The 19,626-nt window shown below is 35.0% G+C and overlaps 1 protein-coding gene and 1 pseudogene across 1 annotated transcript in view; both read right to left on the reverse strand.

Annotated features, from left to right (window-relative positions):
- The window catches only part of LOC144470600 (uncharacterized), a 208,439-nt gene that overhangs the window by 83,336 nt on the left and 105,477 nt on the right, over window positions 1-19,626 (reverse strand). The window lies entirely within an intron of this gene.
- Window positions 9,802-17,818, reverse strand: LOC144470606 (uncharacterized; annotated as a pseudogene).

The following is a 19,626-nucleotide window of genomic DNA, read 5'->3' on the forward strand; positions in this document are numbered from 1 at the left end:
TCAAATGTCGGATTTCCTTTGCACGTGAACGTTGTCCCTCTATTTTCGTTATGCTTTTTGTTTTCGGCATGATCTTGTTTATAGTCGTATCGTCTATTGCCAGAGTCACATTTCAACAGAGAAGATTTTGTCAAAAGTGTTCCATTTTGTTATTCATTTTGAATTGCGTCTCGGTCGCATACGCCGTACAAAATAATTGCGAAAAGAAATTAATAAAAAGATTAAATTTTGCAGCAGCCAGCTTATTCGTCGGATCTTAGGCCAATCGACTTTCACTTGTTTAAACAGTTAGAACAGGGCTAAACAGTATGAAAATAAAGGCAGTCTGAAAAATTTCATATCAGAGTTTATCGAGATTCTAAAAATCAGAATTTCGATAGCAATCTGTGCATTAAAATCTTATTGGGAAAAGTATATCGAAGCAAATGGAACATATTTTAATTAAATAAACAGCGTTTGGAAAAAGATATGCAATGTTATATATACACTTAAATATATACACTTCTGTATTGTTATCATTGTTATTGTTATGCCTTGCACTACCTTTTAATATCGTTGTTATTGCTGTGAAGTGATTGTGCTTTGTTTTTACCATATTTTGCACTACTTCTTTAATATGTGATTGTGCTATGCATTACTTCTCTTTCATTGCTGTCATTCATTACATTTACCAGACAAATTCGTAATATTCATCACAGAGAATGTTAATAATTATCTGAACAAAATTGTTTCACATATCATAAGAATTTTAATTGTAATTAATTTCAAGAACTTAAAAAATTTCAATACGCATGAAATATGAATCAACGATCTTGGATCTAGAAATTAAAAGAAGCATAACAGATTATATAAAAGATAGAGAATGTAAGTCTAGAAGTGAAGTGGGTAATTTGAGTATTCACCTGTTCAACAACCATGAAGTGATCAAATCAGCAAACGGAATAACTTATTCTGAAGGTCAGTTCACTACACAATTTATTTCAATTAAACATTAATTCAGTTTTGAAATAATTAACCGGTCTTGAAGAAAAATTTCGCGTGCAATTAAGCTTACTTAACTATGATCTCTCACAGCTATTTCTAAATTGTTGGAATAAGGAAATTATTATATATTTAAAGGACTCTCGGATTCTCGCCGTGATATTCATGCTGGTAATGATTAAACGACATTCGATGTATTCGTAAATCGCTGTTCTGCTTTTTAATCCATGCCGAGGGGAAGAAAATTACTTGGATGCGTTTAGCCGCTGAGATTGCTTCAGTGTTTAACGGGGATCAAAGTACGCTCGGCATTACCGGAAAACTGGGCCAACGAAATTATCATATCCCGTACAAAAAGCTTGATTCCATTTCAGGTGGAATCACTCGCAATGGAAATAGACGAGTCTACGTTGAAATTCACGATCGAAGCTTAATTGTCCAGATAAAGCCTGACTACGCAATTGCCTCCACCAGATAGACTCTCTCACTCGATGAAGCAAAATGCGACGGCAACGCGACACGAACATTGCAAATTTTCAAGTACTGATACAAGAACATTGGCCGCTTTAAATCAGTTCGGTTAATTGACGAATGTTGTACGTTCCGTTCAGCAATAATAATATATTACTAAATGACTCGATCGAAGTATAAATTTCGCACCGCGTTTTCATAAATCAAAATATGGATTGCACATGTATAAGACTTTATAACAATGTTAATATATCTATGCCGCGATATGAAACCTTATGATAGAGACTTTTACCCTCCACTGTGATGCTATTAGAAAATTATAACAATTCAGAAGACTCAAACTCATTAAAATTAACAGCTTTTAGTTAGAGCATTGTTTCAGAAAATGCGCGATACCATGTTGTTGAATTAGGTCTCGTTGTGCAGAGTATTAAGGTATAATTACATTGCGCATTCAGTCAAATTTCTGCATCCTTGCTTCCTTTCGCGTGCACCGTTATTAATTCCATTTATTAAACAAACCCGCGTCTCGCTGTATACACGTTTATAAGAAAATACATGCATCTCCCACGATGATTGCTGCTACGAATGAAAACCAGGAATGTTAATTACAGATCAGATTATGCCACGGCAAGTGATACGATGGATATGCTCGTTGACCGATGTCTGAATTTATTATTAGAATTTATCTGTGCATTCATCGGTGAATAAATTCGCCGTTATTATTACGCCAAGTCAACATAAGGCTAGCCAAGAAATAAACTAACATGTCGTTCTCTAATACAGTTAGTCCCATAAGTATTCGTAACCTCATTGCTTATAAGAGAAATTTGTTGAAATCAAGGGACGCATGTAAGATTATGCAATAAACTTTTTATTATAAATGAATACATGTATAAAGTTTATTTATACCAAATTATAACAAAATTGATTAACTAATAACAAAAATATATTGATTTTACTCCTCGTAGTACGTAATAACAATCCACAAATGTATTCGTACCAGTATAGATTTTGTCAAAAAATCGCATATTATAATAGCTTTTTTACTTTATATTAATTTTCTAGTATTTAGTGGGTCCACCTTTATGCTTTATTATATCGTTTAATCGATTTGGCATACTTTCTACCAGTTTTAATGTGATATTCGGTTCGATACTATTCGAAATGTCCAAAATTTTGTTTTTTAGGATTTCTTTATTGAAAATTTTATGATCGTGTAGTCTTTTATCTATTTCAGCCCATAAATTTTCTACAGGATTTGTATCTGGACTCTGAGGAGGTGTATGTAAAAAATGGGGAACGTGGTAAAGTATCCACTCACGAACAATCTGAGCAGTATGCTTCTGGTCGTTGCCGTGTTGAAAATAGTAGTCATCTTCCAGACCAAACTTAATTGCACTCGAGTGCAGAATTTCTTCGAGTATATTTTTATACTTTATCTTATCCAAAATTCCATCGGTAAAGACAAGTTTGCCCACTCCAGATGCCGCCATACAGCCCCACACCATCGCGGAGCCTCCGCCGTGCATTACAGTTGGTTGTACATTTTTCAATTCTTGTTCTGTATTAAGCTTTCTCCAAACTTTTCCTCTTCCGTCATATCCAAAAATATCAAATAAGATAATAAAAAGTTTCTTGCAAAATTTTACATGCATCCCTTGATTTCAACAAATTTCTCTTATAAGCAATGAGGGTACGAATGCTTGTGTCTACTGATTACTCATTTTTTATTCTTTTTTACAACTTACTATTATAATGCTACAATAATTGGTGAAATTGTCCTCCTCGCTGCTGCATACGTAAGTTTGCTCGTTGAATTAATGACATCTGGACAGATTGTAAGTTGTTAACGCTTTTTAATTTTTCGCATGCCTCAGTAATCTTATGTTTCAAATATGTAACATTTGCTATATGCAAATTATATCATTCATGTTATAAACTTGCTATACACGAGCACGACACTTAACTTGATTAATAATAAACGACAAGCAAATTGTATCAAATCGTTTACAAGTTGGAACGAACTTTGAAGTCGATTATCACGAAAACGGAGCACCGGATGAAAAAATGTTATACCAAAATATTTTGTTCTTTTTTGATGTAGAATCATCTCCTGCCCGGTTGTACTACGATTTCCGGGACACCCTGTATATGTAGATCCGAGATATGTATCTTGGTTTGTAGAAGGAAACCTGTTCCTGAAATGGAACTATTAGAGAATCTGTGAAATAGCTGTTTGTATGTAGACGGTTACACATAAACATATTAAACGACAAACAAGGGAATAAAAGTGTAGTCTTAAATTAGATTCAAATTAACTATTAAAGCTAATTTGTGATTGTAGAAAATTTATTTTAGATTAACGTTCAAAGGTATTGAAGATGCTACTAACTTTCAAAAGAATTGAACAGATTTTATATTTACCATATATCGCGAAGATATAAGACCAATTTCATGATATTATTACACTAGTTTCACCATTACGTATTGAAAGAATCATCATTTAATTTCTGTTTTATAGAATCACCTCAGAAAATTTCTAAGTTGCACAGAGACCCGCAGTCTGGTTATATGAAATAAATGGAAGAATATATTTAGATAACAATGGATTAATGAAACTATATTGTTTTTGATTAGTAATCGAAACTAAAGAAACGAAATTTTTATAGATATGTATTTTCATAACTGAAAATTCATAAAAGTGTTTATACTTCCTGGATTAACCGATTTTGATTGAATTTTGAACGAACGTACAAGTTGCCGATATCTACGAAAAGCATTTTTTAAATTTGTACAGGCTCGGATAAAAAACATTGAAAAACGGAAATTTTGTATATTTCTTCGTCATTCCGAGTAATGGTGAAATTTAAAAAGAAAACATTTTAGTCATTGTCTAATAGACTGGTAAATAAACCTCTATCATCTAAAAAATTCAACTCTTTCAGTCGAGTTCCGCAACGGTTATTGCATTTTCAAAGACGAAGGAACACTTTTGTGTGGCAAATGTGGGTACACGGCTACTTCGGTTTAAAAAGAAATATATCCTCGAACACAAACAGACGCAAATTTGTTATTTTACATATTTATAATACGGTATCAAGAAACGAATTTCGGCCCTGATTAACAGGTATGGATATTAACAAAGCAATGCACGCTTGGCTCAATGTAAAATAAAATACATTCGGTGACCCTTTTCAGAAAAGCTTCTACGAGATCGACTTCCGAGATCGACTGAAAACACCGGGTAATTTCATCGGTTTACAGCTTTACACGAACGCGTGTCAGTGGTATGCGGTGATGGTTACACGTTCGTAGACAGCCGGCGCAATTGAACTGTCTACGCATAACCAACCGAACATATAAATCGCGCGCAATTACCGTCAGCCAAATTCAATCACGCGTCACAGTTGAATAGAACTCGCATTTCACCCTTATCGGTACCAGGCCGGTTCATTATTTATCTTTCCTAACGAGATTGTCTGTTTTTTTCTCCGCGGACCCGCCGAGAAGGAAGACCGCCAGGCAGACGAAACAAATAAAAAGCGGAGAGCAATGGAACCGGAAGAGAAATTCCAGCTTGGTTTCAGCTTCGGATTCAGCGGCGTAAGGAGCAAATAATTTTAATTACAGTCGACCGGCGCGAGCTTTCCTAATTGCATCGCGGATCCTCGAGGATCCTTTCACGTTCGCTAGTGGGCAGCGAATAATTAAAAAGAATAACGGTCCACCTATTCCGACAGGGAAAGCACGTGATACTGGACCGTAGACCTATCTTCATGGCGTACGCGAGTCAACGGACACCCACTCATCCACAGAATATTGTAATTAAACGTAATATTGTCCGCACTAATTCTTTTCATCGTAACAATAGCCATAATGCCGCGCGCAGGCAAGAAAGGAGAGTCGTGGAAACAACGGACTATAAAACGTAAATAGTACGCAATCGACAGTCCTCGTGGTTACTGCTTCGCATTAAAATACGAAAAATAATTTAACAAAGAAACGCTGTAATTAAAGAGCGGATATTTACAAGCTTACTATATATTTGAAAAATATACAGAAAAGTGATGACAATAAAGTTTTCCCAGTTTTACGTTTTTTTTTTTTAAAGTAGATTTATCCTAATTGCGTAACAAATTTGCCATTGTTTTACCGTTGGATAATTAGAACGTTAATTAATGTGCAGGTGGTTCGTTTGCATGCTTTGCACAAAATACGAAATCATATAGAATTTGTTTATTTTCTGTACGTTATAAAATTAAATAATTAAATAATTTAAATCAGACGACAACTTTTAAGATGTTCCATGTATATCAATGACAACGGTGTCATGAGCATTGCATTAAATATAAATGCCGCCACTTGAACATTGTTATAAAAGGAAACGAAAAAAAGTGTTTCGTAACTTCATTCGCGTAAGAAAAATTATTGTTGGCTTTAACAACGAAAAAATAATATCTGATTGAACTCCTTTGTTACTTTACTCTCATATAACATTTTTATCTACGTAGAGAAATAAGGAAAACTTTAAAAATTTGTTTCGAGAATCGAACATACAGTGGGCCGCATTAATATTCGCACACCCTCGTGTTTGAGAAATTTTTACTCCATATCCTTTACTGTTTGTTGAATTAATGAATTTATAGTTTTTAATAAGTCAGAACACTTACTTTAGATTCTACAAGTTCTATTTACATAATTTGTATAGTTTTATTGTTAATTGATATTATATGAACTAATGCTTAATTTTGACGTCGCGAAAATATTCGGACATGCCATACGCTTTGTAGTTTAAGTGCCCTGTTAAGATGAATTCTTTGCTTGATGACAATGCTTGTAAACATATGGTGTAAGCACTATCTCATAGAATTAGTTTCACTTCAAATTTTGGTCGTGTTGCACACATTAGCTCTGAATATGCCACGTAAAGGGAATAATACCTCGTTTAATGTACGCCAATTTATTTATCATTGCGAAAAGAGAAAATCGTATAGAGAAATCGGGATATTATCAAGTTTGAGCAAAAGCTCTGTTGCGGACATTGCACGAAGATATTTATCGTGAGGATAGAATTGAATCTATCCCTCAAAAAGGTCGCCCAAAGTTACTTAACGATCGCGATAAACGTAATATTATTAGGAAAGTAAAAGTAGACCCTAGTTTAAGTGCTACAAAATTGACAGCAGAGTTTTTTGAGGAGACCGGCAAGAAGATTCATCCCGAAACAGTTCGTCGGATGCGTCATGAAAATGGATATCATGGTAGAGTTATCCGATAAAAACCATATATTAAAGCTATTAATCGAAAGAAGCGATTACTCTTCGCTAAAAAATACACTTCTAAAGAAGAAACATGGTGGAAAGTTGTAATTTTTACAGACGAAAGCAAATATAATATTTTCGGGTCTGATGGCGTAAAGCTAATGAAAAGCTTTTTACTAAGAATCTTAAACCAACGTTGAAACACGGTGGAAGAAGTGTGACGGTTTGGGGTTGTATCTCAGCTGTTGGAGTGGGTGAATTAGTTTTTATTGGTGGAATTTTGGACAAAAATAAATATTAAAATTTTTTGAAACAAAATTTACTGAAAAGTGCTATTAATATGAATATTCGTAACAATTTTAAATTTTACCAAGATAATGACCCTAAATATAAATTATGTATAGTTCAAGAATATTTATTATATAATTGCCGAAAAGTATTGCAAACTCCTCCACAATCGCTAGATCTAAATACGATTAAAAATTTATGAGATTACTTAGATTGTCGAATCAGAATGTCGCCAATAAAGTCCGATGAAGAATTAAAATTGCAATTAAACGAAGAATGGTCACGTATTTCATTAGAATATTTAAATAAAATTATTTCTAGTATGCATAAAGGATTAAACAATGTAATTAGGAAAAAGGGTAACCCAAGACAGTATTAACATCGTTTTATTTTTGTTAAAGTACATGTGTATTCTTAATAACCAAACTATAATTTGTAGTGTCCGAATATTTTTGCGACGTCAAAATTAAGCACTAGTTCATTGAGTATCAATTAACAATAAAACTATACAAATTATGTAAATAAAACTTACGTTGGTAGAATCTAAAGTAAGTGTTCCGACTTATTAAGAAATTATAAATTCATTAATTCAACAAACAGTAAAGATAGGGAGTAAAAATTTATCAAATACGATGGTGTCCGAATATTAATGCGGCCCACTGTAGTTCTTCATTCCTATGAAACAACTCATTGCTATCTGCTCGTATAGAACCGTCCCGACTATCCTAGATCAATTTCAAGACTTAGAAAGTGCGATCAGCTAAACATCAGCCTTCTTCTTGCACGGAAAGTAGGCTTCGTTCGGTAGAATCTCCCGTGCAATTATTATCCGGTAATTACACGGGCGCTGCATAATGGCTGCCATTTTAATGGTACTACGCTAACCGTTTTAATGGTGTTAAGATTGGTGACGTCGCTCGTTCGCCAGCGCGACAAAGACAAGCGATAATTATATACGGTAATCGGAGATTGTAAAAACGAACCATGAGGCTCGAACAATCGTATCTCCTTTTCTCAAATTGTTCATTTTTATTTACAAGTTGAGGAACAATTGGGAAAAATTTACTGTACAAATTCCATTTTTGTCGGCAATTTAGGGAATGGTCTACCGCGCGACGCAGATCGAAAATGACATGCGTCCAATTCACATAAGAAAAGAACACTTGAAGCAAGCTAATACTTGCGATCTGCACAATGGAATGTGCGAAATTCCACTACCGGCTGAATAGTGACCTTTAATCCGCGGACAATTGAAAATATTCTAAACAATCTACAGCGGCCTCGAGTTGCTTATCATTCAGGAAGCATCGTTAAATCGGGCTCCGCCATTCCAATCGTAGAACAATACCCCTAAATAAGGATCAGTCTGTTAATTACGGAAGAATGGTGGAGTTTACGGACGAAATGTCTCGCTAAATCAACTGGGATGATGAAAAAAGCGATAACAAACGCCGGCGAGTCGGATCGTACGAGGCAAACGAGGAAGACGCGAAGAATTGAAAAACTCCGGGAATAATACGTATAGGTGAGCGAACCGGGGAGGGAAAAAGGAGCCGGAGGAAATAGGAGTGAAAGGCGGCAGGGGTGGGAGAAAATGGCGGTAGCACGTGCCCCGACGACCGACGCGACCGGTCGAAATCGGTTCGACGATTCCGGACAGGAAACGGGCCCGGCTTCACGGTCGATGGTCAGATCGTATCGATGAAAATTGCAATGGCCTCGCCGCGGTGAAACGTTCCAATTTCGCGAGAGAACAACGACATACTGTGCGCACACCGACGCAACGCCGACTCGTGCACGGGGAATCGAAACACGTTCGATTCGCGTCCATTCTTCCCCATTTCGCATATCGCAATTGATACACGTAATACACAGTACCAAAACTTACGGCAAGCGTAAACTGTTACGGCGGTACTAGCGCCACGGGCACAGTAATTATATTTCGCCCGACCACCCTGCTAGGTAAGATCAAAGTAGCACCGAAATTCTCGGCAAGATGCAAATGATCTCAAGGCAGGGTTCCGATATTCCGAAGAGGTCGGCAATACCTTGACTGATTGTTAAACTATGAATTCTATTTTCGGCAATTCGTGTAGATAATTTTTATTTTGCATAAAAATCCGCAGTCTGCTGATAATTTACAGGTAGATACGAGACGAAATCCATCGCCATGAAATGCTATGTTCCAGGTTCCGTTACAATACATTTCATAGACTAGAGTGCAACCCAACTTTTAAACTAATTGATTTCATGAACGCATAATTAAGCAAATTCAATAGTACACTGTATTAACATCATAACGATATGACCAAATTTAATTATCATTTACGAATAAAGTCGATGAAAAATTCGTCCGCAAACGTAAGTTTTTCCTTTACAACCGCATCGATTTTATTAAGAATTTTAAATGCTCAGAAGAAATGACTATCATGTCTGGAAAAATAACTGTTTTGTAATGTGTACAGAGCATTGACGTGTACTTTGTGCTTTTCCTTTTGCGCAGACAATATCTGACAATATCAAGACAATGTCACGTAATTATCGCTTAATAGGCCTAATCATAACTAAACCCTTTACTTGGTCCGATCAAAAACATTCAAGCACAAAATCCACAGAAGATCCTAAAATAAGTATCGGCTTAACCTTTCACGGTTAAACTAGCAATACTTCCGCTTCGCTTCTCAATACCAGTTAAAAAGTTAGTCTCACGAAAGAAACTCTTGTCATGCTTGTCACTCCGTTCTTTGTTAATGTACACAGAGTAGTTTTGGTAATGTATACAGAACTAAACCTAAACTTAATCAAGACATGTGCTTAACATATCCTCATCATCCGGGTCAACGTTAACCTCAGTTTTAAACACACTGTACGGTAGATTAGTTTCCACATATTGGTACGAGTTTGAGTGCTTAGACCCCGTCGCCACGTTGGGAGTAGATGACGAAACCCCGCGATCACATAAGCTCGCGTCAGCGTTGAAAAGAATATCGCTTATCGCGTGCTGAACAGCGCATCGCGTGTAAGCCAAGTAAGTTCTCATCTTATGCGTAACGTACACGTTGAAACTTCGGCACTCATCCCGTATCACGGGGTTACGGGCTGTTACACGGATCTACGACAGTGTTCGGTGAATGCATTAAGGTGCGCGTACGATCCGCTAGTCTTTGAACAAAGTGCGCTGATTTTCGCTCGAGTTGTCTTTTGGTTGGTTCGAACACCAGTAATATTTATTCTATTAGCTTGTCCCATAAGTTTCTTGCGCGCTACGCTATGAATGACTCTAAGTGGCTGTATTTATATAAACATGCAGGCTTATCTCTTAGCCGTTTATGGCATCGGTTTCAGTCGTCCCAGAGCTCTTTCAAAGTACGTTTCGTTGGTGACAAAGTCTCTTTTAAAAATTTTTCTGCACCGTTCAATATGGAGAGCCAAAAGAAACATTTGCGACATGTTATGCTTCATTGCTTTAAAAAAGGCAATAGTGCAAAGGACACTGCAGACGAGATTACCACCGTTTACGGGAGTGGTACTACGACTATTAGGACCATCTGCGATTGGTTTAAAAAATTTGGAGCTGGCCATTTCGAGTTGAAAGATGAAGTTCGCAACGGCCGCCCAGCAACGACGGATACGGACATTATCAAGACTATGCTCACTGAAAATCCTCGATATAGTGTGCGTGAGATAGTGGATGTCATTTATATTCCCAAGATAACGGTACGTAATCATTTAATCAAGATGGGATATGCGAATCGATCTGAAGTTTGGGTTCCACACCTATTGACGGAGACCGGCCTTATGAACCGCGTCTCTATTGTACTTCGAAAATGCACTTGCTCCAAGGAAAATAGACCTTCAACTGTTGCGAAGCCTGGACTTCATCCGAAGAAGGTTCTTTTGTGCATTTGGTGGGACTGGAAAGGTGTAGTGTACTACGAGCTCCTTTCTCAAGGTGATACGATCAATGCTGACAAATATTGCAATCAACTGGATCAATTAAAATGTCGCTATAGCAGAAAAACGGCCAGAATTGGCGAACCGACGAGGCGTCATTTTCCATCACGACAACGCAAGACCTCATACTCCTAGCTCCCCAGACCTTGCTCCATCCGATTATCACTTGTTCCTCTCTTTAAAAGATTCTCTCCCTGGCAAATCTTTCAAATCCATAAGCGAAATAAAAGTGCACCTACTTGAATATTTTGCAAATAAGTTTGAACAATTTTGGAAAGAGGGCATAATGAGGCTTCCTGAGAGATGGAAGAAGGTTTTAGAACAGAACGGTTCATATATAACATAATAAATCACCTTAAAGAACAAATAGCGTGTATTCATTTCGCATCAAAAAAAGGGAAGAAACGTATGGGACATCTTAATACTATCTTCCATCGTGTTTACTTTCACGCTTCTCCAGTTTCTTAAGGCTTGTTCATACATTTTTTGTTCTAAATTTTTCGGAACTATTCGGGTTTGGCTTACATCTGCTATACTTCTTGTTTTCACTGGAGTTTTTGTGATTCGCGAAGACATAGTGCTGCTTGCGAAGGGAAGAATTGTTTTTTAAAGTCGCATCAGCCGCTGGTAGAATTATTAGCAAAATGTTTTTCACAGAAACATTGACCAATGAGAGGCGAGTACCGGTAACGCGAGGTGGCTGAGTCAATAAACCAAACCGGGCTTTGTCTGCCCGTCGTTTCGCGCCAGCGTAGCTCGCTTTTCATTGGTCAATGTTTTTCGTTACTAACTCGTTAACGATGCCTCCGACAAAAATTTTGGAAAAAAGTTGTTCGAAATTAGCTCAGGTATTTCCCATTTTCGGATTGTTAAAGCTTTTTGGAACATTCTGTATTACAAAGTTCAACCCTAAAATAACTAAACAGCAAAACTAAACAATATATCTATGCATTTGATTCCGTAAAAAATATACGTGCTGATAAATGAATATTCAAAATATGCTACGTAAAAGGAATAATATAACTCTGATATTTTCTTTATTCCGACGAAGCATAAATTGATGAACTTATAGCAAACAATATTCGTTGATTTCATATATCTTTAAAATATGTGGGTTCTTCTGTTTCATTTTTCTAAACACAATTGTAATAAAAAAATTGTCTCTCTCGATTGCAAAGAATTAAAATACAATAAAAATATGTTTTCTTTTTTAATAGATATAATAGATTGAGAATTTTGTAATGATATTCACGAAATCCTTGAATCTTCTCACTGTTTTATGTTTCACTTACTCATTTGTGTTATAAACTCACAGAATTTGCAGTCTGGTATAATATAATAAAATATACATCAAAATAAAACAGTGAATATAACATCATCTTTTTTATTTCTCGTTGTATTATTTCAATCCAAAGTTATATCACTCTTATTGAAAGACCATGAATTTTTAGCGAGCATTAATCGTTACAATGCCAGGTTATCATTATCGTCGAAACTTACATCTGACAGATGCTAGTGTCTTACATTATAGAATACAACATCTAATAAAACAGAAAACGTACACAATACTTAGTGAACAGTTGCTGACAATTCATTGGCAATCTGTGTTTGTTGCGAATACAATGGCGTTTGCAGTTCATTGCAATCGGTATCAGAGCAGAACTGTTTGTGACACGTAGCGTACAATAACGTGTTGCGGCGTACATTGCACTACACGTTGCATAACACTTGCATCCGAGCCTTTTTTTGAACACAGCTGAACTGGAAGGATGCCACGCTATATGAGGCATACCACTTTATTATGCATTTTACTATTATATACATACTGAAATAGACAATCGAAATGATCAGCTGATTCTTTACTTCCGGGAATGTATTAGGGGATTATATTAGGGGATTCCTTGGGATTATATAATATTATTTTCAATTTTATCTTATACAATAAATTTACTATTTAATAATATTAATTAATAAGTACTATTTAATAATAGTAATAAAATTAGAGATATGTTCACGTGTAAATTGAAAAAGTGTTAGGTTAACAATCAAGACCAAATATTAAAAGATCACTAAAAAAAAATCTGTCTGCTTATTAACTTTAAAGCGTAATAAAATTAATAGATTTAGAGAAAATGATGACAAACATAGAACATGGATAAAATTTCTAAAGAAAACTTAAATAATTATTTTTACCGACCAAATAAATATCCATTTAAAAGAACAAATAAGTAAAAATCTTCCAAATTTTAGAATTTATATTATCTTATTCCTCCTAAAGCTAATACAAACAGGGAATACATTGGAAATTATCTTTTCAAATTGTCATCACAAAGAAAGAACTTTCGTAATAGTCATTATAAAACATACCCTTCCTCAAAAAGTCACTCAAAACATATCACTAACAGCGACGGGTATCGCGAAAAAATTATTTATTAATATATTTTCTAAAAAAACGAAAATGGAACGATGGGAGCATAATGTATGTAGTAATAATAATGTATCGATTATTTGTTGACGATCAAAAATTTATGTTTTATGAAACTTGTTTGCATTACATAAAAGGGTCAGTTCTATTGTAGTTAACTTTGTATTGTACGTAAGTATATATTAGATTTCATGTAGCTACAGCAATTTTAATTCCAAGAAACACGGTATTCCACAATAATAAGAAAAGTATTATAAACTTTTCATTTTCCGCGGAAAATAACAGAATCTTCAACAAAAGAAAATAATTTTTTTCGTTTCAAAGCAAGTTGTCGTCACAGAGAAAGTTGCCGCAAAGCTAGATCTCAGAATTTACGTAATAATCGTACATCTCACAGTGTATGATTCAGACAGAAAATGAAGTACATTGATTCCACACAAAATTGTGCATGAACTTTTCTATTAATTGAATAAGAAGCTTCCAACATTTTCGCCCAAATTAGTTTATATCAATCTATGAAATTTAAAATTCTTGCGTGAGTACTCACAGTATAATGTCTACCTGTATTGGATGAATATGTACGTTACATTACCAAAAAGTATGAAGACTGCAGGACATTGGCGTAACCAGGTAAACGTCAGGGGAGGTTGTCCCTCCTCTTGAAAGAATTAGCAGTTTTTTTTACTAAACAATCGATTTATTTTCTTTACTCTTTATTAGATATATTGTTTTATAAACATTTTTAAAAACAGCAGATTTTATTAACCCTTTGCACTCGAGTGGTGACTCTAAGGCACCACTAAAATTATTCTATTACGTTGCAAAATAATTTTTGTAACAATAAGGTTTAGATTTAAAAAATTATCAAGTAGTAGAACTGTTGGTAGGAGTCACAAGAGTTAAAATGGCTCCGAGTGTAAACGGTTAATAATTGTGATTTACATATACCCATTCTGCAGACATCATCATTTCACGAAGAAGTCGACGTTTTCCTCCGAAACGAGATTATTAACCCCATTTAATTTTCTTAGTTTCTTTTTAGATTTTTTTTTAAACAAATTTCGACGAAATCGATTTAAATAATTTATACAAATTACATTCTAACGGTAACTAGAAGCATGCACACAAGTATATCAAAGCAATAGACTCGATATGACTTACAGATACTGCTCTCATAAAAAGCATCAAACCTCAATAATTTCTGGCGAGTCCAGCTCGTCATTGTCAGTTTGCTCAGGAAAGTTTATTACGAGCTGGACTCGTCATTTCCGTTCAAGGGGTTAAAATGGAAAGAGCAGTGTGGTAAGCAGAAAATATTTTTTCCGGAAAAAGTCGAGAATTATATTCGAACGATCTAATTCTATTCTCAATATTAGACAGATAAATAAATAACTATTGTAAAATGTGTGACTTTTTATGCGATCCACATATATGGCAAAAGTGGGAAAAATCAATATAGTAACAAATGGACAAAGATTCGGGTTACGCCAGTGTCGTAGAAGCAGCATTTTTTCCCCCGTGTCAAGTGTGACTGTGGCTGTTGAGAAACGAACGTTTGAGAAATGTACCTATGCAGCGTCGGAGCAGTCGAGGGGTAAATAAGTATATGTATGTGTGCGAAAGAGTGTTCTTAAGCTCAGGCTGTGCGTCGCGAGAGTGAGTTTGAAGAGAGAATTGTAGACTGAGGGAAAATCGCGACGGTTTGATAACGAGAAATACCGTTCTGTTTCTACTCTCGTAAATCTAAACACGATTCCTGCAAAAAATAAATATTTCAATATTTGAGACATTGACACCAGAAAAAATTGTATTATAGTACCTTAAAAATACTATTGTAGCTGTACATAATGATGAAGAGAGCAACATGGGGATGAAGAAATTACTACACCATAAATTGGTGACTGTGATAAAGGCAACGCTCTAATCTTCCATAGTTTAAATTTATGAAATGGGTTAAACAAACCAAACAGTTAGTTATACAGGTTTAAAAATTTATAATATTTGCCGTGCACGTTTGTTATTATAATATTCTAAATACGCTATAGATACATAATATACAAAAATAAAAAATTTCAGTATGTAAATATTGAAGCAATGAATATTAAATGAATAAATATAATTTCTACCGAATAATGCCTTACAATTAGTACATTCGTTTATGTATTATTATCAGAGAAATCGATAAATAAGTTAATTTTAGAAAGTTACATTTATTCTATTACTGACCCCATGTACTGTTACAATCGATCAGAGGTCAGGGTCGATTGTAATACTCTCTCCATTTCTCGTCTATATTAATAACCGGGATATTATCTGATAAAATTGGGTTCTCTATAATATCAATTTAGAAATAATTTCCTAGAAGAGGTTAAATACAAGTAATTGTTGCGCGATCTCGCTACTCTAAAAAGATTATGCAAGTTATAGGGTTCACGAGATGGGGTGCTATAAAAAAAATGACCTCAAAGCAATACATTTATTAATATCATACCTATAATAATACTAGTTATTGTGTCAGCGATGGTCGAACAATGTACAGTAAAATAAACTTCTAAATATAAACATCAAGATATACGGAAAACAAGATAGCATAAAAGGAGGTGCTATTAATTAGCACATGTTACATTCGCAAACAAGGCATTTCAATTCGAGTACAATAGATGTATGTTTGTACATTGTGACATTTGAAAAATATTATATAATATATAATATAATATAAAAATTGTACTCAAATTACATTTGCAATTTTGGATATACGTAGTAGAAAATTATAAAAAGTTTATATTATACAATTTTTTGTCGAGACACTTGTTAGAAAAACAATATCAAAATTTTTCGTGGCAAACTTTTGTCGATTTGCCAATTAATACAATAACAGGATTTCTTAAAAATATTGTAAGTCCTTGAAAGGAACACGTCTTGAATTGGCTTGAAGTAACATAATCATTAGCGAAAATGTTGGGTGCGGATTGTGGCTTGGTTAACGAGTCATTAATGAATGGACATGGGCCAATCGGAATTAATACAGCCCATAAATTCTGACGCGATAGCGGGCTACGCTTCGCGTAGTGTTGGCTTTGGACCGAGCTCGAGGATTATACAACGCAATATACGTAAAACTATTTCTTATTATCCGAATTATCATCATATTATTATTACCATTATTATTAATATAATAGTATACGAATTGTTCCGTTACAGAACGGAACTAGTTTACAGCCGTCATTGTCATTCTAACACCCTGTTCCATTGCAGGGCGAAATTATTCTTATAGCAATAACTACCGTCATAAAAACACGCGCATAGTATAATTTTCAAATATTCTCTACGCATTCCTGACCGGTAATGTCTCTAAAAGGCCGGTGCTTAATCTATTGTTTGTCATTTTCTTCAATAAAACCCACATCTGGCCATCAGCTTTTAATATTTTGCCAAGACCCGCACTAGAGTATTTTGTCGAACGCACAAGGCCCTTTTATGATGCATTGTCTGCCACGGTCCGTCACTGGAACACGCGGATCCTTCTCTGGCCTCACCCGAGGGTACGAGCACTACCTGCGGGTGACGATGAGTTCGGGGCGGTCACTTTCCGTTAGTATACGCTTTTCTTTGAACCAATCAATTCAAGACGACCGTTTCCCTTACTTTTTCCAAAATATTGTTATCTACGAATCCGGTTGGTCCATATTTTAATACACACCCACTCCGAGGTTACCTCGGAGATGATCAGTTCGACGAACAGACAGTACAAACATACACTTCACACGAAATTCATTAGCCTAACCATCACTCTCATCTGTTAGTTATTCGCTGCATCGTAATCAACTGATAATATTCGCAGAATCAACGTCGTTTATAATTTCGATTTTGTTATTAAGTGTTATTATAATAAAGAGTTTTATTACATTTACATCAACCAATTTTATCATCTTTGTCATTCGAAAGAATCACCGGGAACCGCGTATCTTCGAGACAATCGTGTGTGCGCGGAGAAACACGAATAAGACACGAAATGTGTGTCACGTGATGTGTTAGTGCATTGACGTTGAACAATGAAAGACAGCACCAAAGACAAGGTACCATGGTTTATTAACCTCTTAGACACGACACGCCATTATAGTGGCTTTTGTGGATGCTTCGTGCTTTATTCAATTTTATTATTAGTTATTAAAGTGTACGATTGAAGTGAAAGTGTATATATACAATACACTAAGAAAAGAATATATATACAGTTATACCAAAAAATATGTATATTAAGAAAACTGGTAATTTAGTTTTGTAAAATTTCATTCGCACTAAATACAGCCGTGCCTAAGAGGTTAAGTAAGATAGACATTCTTGCCGCGATCGTAGATCAGTGTTTATCTATTCCAGATCTCTAGGAATGTTTTACGTTTCTTGTTTTCTACAAGCAATCGTTCTCCTTGAAAAGATTTATTAATTAGCGCGATACAATAAACAAGGGAATAAACAAGGAAATAAACAATATGGTCAAGTTATAAAGAAAAATAGCAAAGATTAGGATTAGATAGGCTGAAATGTTTGAGAACAATATGTTGCTTTCCTAAATCAAAACATTTATTGGTTGCGCATGCTCATATTCGGGGCGGCAATCCGGCGTTATCCTTAAGCTACATACACATTGTATCTTAAAGCTGCGTTTACGTGAGCATCAACGACCTTGCTTTCCCAGATGGTTTTTGCACGAGTAGGTGTACGTTGCTGCTGACAAAGTTTGTAGCTTGGTTTATTTATTCTACAACGTACATTTTTTTCACAAATTGTTCATATACATATTTATGGTATATGTATAATATAACACATATAATATACGATATACGATATATGATATATGATATACTATATATGATATATGATATATAATATAATATTTTGTCATTTTGAACTATTTTTTTCCTTATAGTAGACTAATTATTTTCATATATTGCGTATAATACTTTAAGAAGATTCCGACTTTGTTTTTAATCTAAAATTCTATTGTTTTAGTTATAACAAAGGAAATATATTTTTTTCCGAAAAAGTAGAACTTTGAGAATGCAGTATCGAACATTTATACGGAACCACAATATCCCACACAACTACGAGCTATGCAAAAATTTTAAGAAAATATACAACAATGTTCTTAATTATCTCATTTTCCTGCAACACGATGAAAAGCAGCCGAATAGAAAATGCGATGCAAATATATTTAATATTTTACCTTCATCAATTCTCACCTGCCCCGCGTTGAATTTGAAATACACTTTGAAATTGGTTTACAAAATTTACGCTTGTATGCAGATCCTAAAGTGAATCGGGGTTGTTGACTTTCATTTTCACGGTGCCGGCACTGCATATGCGATGAACCGATACGAGCTGTTATCAGCGGCGTGGCAATGTAACGTTATCATGGCAATGTGATATTCCGAAAGAAACTTGGACGTTGTCTTCGGAAGTTGCAGTTTTCGTAGATTCGAACAATGGCATCTGGGAACGGGAACACTTCGCTGCAACGCCACACCATCGACTTCATATAATATCGTTCTAGCTTATCCTATACGTGACTCAATTGACTCCACGCGACGGTGCTCACAGTCGTCTCACCAATGGGTATGCTCGTTATAAACATATTAGGTTGGTGCATATGAAATGTCGGAATTTTAAGAGTATATATATAACATTGAATATATTTTTTCAAAAGCTGTTTATTTAATTAAAATATGCTCCATTTGATTCGACATACTTTTCCCAATAAGATTTTAATGCACATATTGCTATTTTAAAGAAATTCTGATTATTAGAATCTCGATAAACTCTGATATGAAATTTTTCAGACTGCCTTTATTTTCATACTGTTTAGCCCTGTTCTAAATGTTTAAACAAGTGAAAGTCGATTGGCGAAAGATCTGACGAATAAGCTGGCTGCTGCAAAATTTAATCTTTTAATCAATTTCTTTTCGCAATTATTTTGTACGGCGTATGCGACCGAGACGAAATTCAAAATAAATAACAAAATAGAACACTTTTGACAAAATCTTCTCTGTTGAAATGTGACTCTGGCAATAGATGATACGACTATAAACAAGATTATGCTGAAAACAAGAAGCATAACGAAAATAGAGGGACAACGTTCACGTGCAAAGGAAATCCGACATTTCGTATGCACCAACCTAATAAGTTACAAGTCGTCACACTTTTTCCGATGTTTGTTTCTTTAATTTCCATTCATTGCGATACAATTAT

The sequence above is a fragment of the Augochlora pura genome, chromosome 1, assembly GCF_028453695.1.
Source record: "Augochlora pura isolate Apur16 chromosome 1, APUR_v2.2.1, whole genome shotgun sequence".
NCBI classification, from domain to species: domain Eukaryota; kingdom Metazoa; phylum Arthropoda; class Insecta; order Hymenoptera; family Halictidae; genus Augochlora; species Augochlora pura.